We start from the raw sequence: 3,466 nt of genomic DNA on the forward strand, positions 1-3,466 counted from the left end.
GAGATTCCTACGATTCAACTAGAAGTACACAAAGAAAGCCCAATTAGCAGGGAGAAGAAAAATGGTCTTAGGGTGTCACCACACAACCAGCTAGTCAAACAAAATGACCAAGAATTATCGATGCCCTGAGTGAATATATCAATATTAGTCAAGAGCATCTGAAGGAAAAATACCCCATAGGCCAACTGGATGGTCGAATCTATTGGGAATCATAAGCCTGCTATCATTAACCGGTGGCAAGGATAATCACAGAGTACTACAACTAAATTCAGTTTGTAAGCACAGAGGTATCCAAAAACAAGTTAGAATTGCAGAGTACATTAAAAGACCAAGATCAACTTGTGAGGACCGAGCAATTCCAAATTGGTTTGTGATCAAAGTATATTACAACTGAAATTTATTTGCAAACCCCAATCATAGCCCAATCTATCTGCAATTTCAGGACATTCAAATATATATATATATCAAAGCCACAACTAAAGAGGACCGACTATCACAACATTACCCAATGCTCAGGGCCAAAATAGATTCTCCTATTGAAACCAAATCATGCAATAGACACCATTCAATCGAAAGAAACGAAGCAAGAATAAACATTCTAGTGCGATCAACATTAGAAATAGATGGAAATGTTACCTGTATCTGCTCCTCAAGATAGGGTCAAACGATGGTGTCAAAGTGGAATGGAGTTTGCGCGAGACATACCGGCAGTGATTGCGAGGTTCGGACAATGCTCAGATCATAGGCGCACAAGGCCCAATCTCCCCCTCTTCTTCTTTCAGACTATATACCAAGAGCGATGGGGCTACCGATGTGGATTGCCAGAATTATAGAGAAGAGGGTCACTGGAAATGTACAAAATCATGGGATATTGCTGTGAGTTGTTGGATCCGACGGTGACTTCGATGAAATTACAGAGGTGGTGGTACATGGGGTAATGGGGTTAAGGGGTATATGGTCGAGATGGGTTTGAGGAAGATGGTGGCCGAGGGTTAGGCAAGGTGGAGGCACGGCCGGAGCTCCGGTGATGGACAAGTTGCGGAGATGATGGGTTTGCAAAGAAGATAAATTGAGTGGGTTTGGGGTGGAGGTGACGATAGGAAAAAGGAAAGGGGAGGAGATGCAAAGGTTGTGATCGGAGATGGATGGCGGTTGGTGGTGGCGAATGGAGCTCGAGCTCCCTCCATCTTCCCTCTCTCTCTCTCTCTCTCTCTCTCTCTCTCTCTTTCTCTCTCTCTCTCTCTCTCTCTCTCTGCAGAAAGCCCTTTTTTTTCTTTTCTTCTTTCACCCTCTTCTCTGCAAAGAGCTCCGGTGATGGGGGTGGTCGGAAAAATATGGGAGAATGACCGGAGGTGGTAGAAATGGTTGTTAATGGGTTTTGAGGGTGAAAATGAAGAAAGTGGGTGGAGATGGGAAGAGGGAAAATGAAACGGGTTTGGAGTTGGATTTTCGAAGTGGGTTTTGGGGAAAATGGTAGAGGGTGGTTGGTGGCGGCGGAGAGATGGAGATGGAGGTGGAGGATGGTAGATGGAGGTGGAATAGGCTTGCCGGAGAAGAAGATGGATGAAGAGGGTTTGGCTGGTTTGCAGAGGTTGAAAATGGTGCGAGTGAAAATGAGTTTTGACAGAGGGTGGCTGAGATGGGAATGAGGGTTTGGGTATGGTGGAAAAATGGTCGGAGTTGCAGAGGTTGGGGTCGGAGAAGATGGCCGATGGGTCGGATTCCGGCAAAGTTGCCGGAATCGATGGAGATGGGGTTTGCAGATGGTGTTCGGTGGCTGATGGTGAAGATGAGAGGAGAAGAAGGAGGAGATAGGGGGGCTTGGCCGGAGGTTGGAGGGTGGCCGAAGGATGGGCTCCCTCTGCTTCTTTCTCGCTCTCTGTTTTCTCCCTCTCTCTTTTGCAAAAATGAAAAACCTCCTTTCAAAACCTAATTCGATGGCATATATAAGAAGGGAAATGAAAATTTTACCCCCCCCCCCATTCTCCATGGACAGGCACCACCTAGTGCATTTTTTGACCATTTTTAACCAAAAGGGGGGGGGTCCGGGTAGAAAATAGGGTAACAAATTCTTTTCTGTTCAAATGATCCTAACCCCTTGATTTGATCCAAGGGCCATTAAGGTTTGCTTACACCTTAAGTAAAATTAGAATTCCAAAATCACCCCTATAAGGATGGCAAATCACCCTTATACCCAACACAAATATCTTGCCTTTTATGAAAAAATGAGGGCGATATCTACACAACCAAGCTTTGATAATTCACCTTATCCCAACCCAACTTTGATTATCGCACACACTTCGCCTGTCTTATTCTACATTTTTTGCCTGATTGCCATGAAATTTTGCAGGGGTATCCCTGAGAATACTAACAACCTCCTGGGGAATTTGTACCCAGGAATACGCACAACAAGATGCCCAAAACCCGAGCCTTCTTTTCATTTTGGGCCCAGTCCCCAAGAATTTTTGAGATTAATTTCAGAATACTTTGGGACTCGGAATTTGGGAATTTCACTGGATTTTTGAAGTTCTTATTCAATTTTGGGGACTTTAGGGCCTTGTCAAAATGGGGTGTCTACAGGATGGATTGCAAAGAAAAACAAGAGATGCTTCTAAGCAAAATAAAGGCTTGTCAATAACTAAATGAAAAATTTGAGAAAAGAGTAGGTACTCTCTGGAGTAGATAACTTATCTACACCCTAGCTTAAAATAATAGTTGCAACCACATTGTTTGGGTGATCCAAGCCCATTCATTTGATGGCCCCCCACATAGATAGGGTGTGCCCAAAATATATGCTTGATAGGATCATCCTAATCCTATGTCATGTGGAGGCAAAAATGGACATGTATAAACCTGCATAAATATGTCCATTTTTTGCCTCCACAGTTCATAGGGTTAGGATGATCCTATCGAGCTGATTTTTTTAGCACACCCTATCTATGTGAGAGGCCATCAAATGAATGCTTTGGATCACCTAAACAATGTAGCTCCAACTGTTATTATTTTTAAGGTAGGAAGTAGATAAGTTATCTTCTACTACTACTAGAGGGAGTACCTACTTTTTTCTCATGAAAATCTATGGTTTTTGGTGAAATATACGAGAGTGAAAAGGAGCCTAGAACGGAAACAAACACTCATAGAGGCTTGCATTTATCAAATCAAAGTCGTAGAAATATCTATTTCCAAGAAAACTTATCGTTTTGGGTGCATAAATATCAGCTCTCAATGAAAACTTCTCATTTTGGGTGCAGTTTGTGTGTGAACGGTAATCCAGAGTGTATCCAAAACTGACAAAATAGTATCTGCAAATTTCTGTATGATCTCCGACATTTGAGTAGAGAGATTGCAATTGGTTTGGGCTCTGTCACTCTATATGTCTACCTCTCTCAATCTGGACATCATCAAAATCAAAGCAAAAGTGCGAACTTTCGAGAAAGATATTTCTGATCTGTTACAATGATATGTC

The sequence above is a fragment of the Tasmannia lanceolata genome, unplaced genomic scaffold, assembly GCF_043159265.1.
Source record: "Tasmannia lanceolata isolate RefF3 unplaced genomic scaffold, GAP_Taslan_0.1 ptg000004l, whole genome shotgun sequence".
NCBI lineage: Eukaryota > Viridiplantae > Streptophyta > Magnoliopsida > Canellales > Winteraceae > Tasmannia > Tasmannia lanceolata.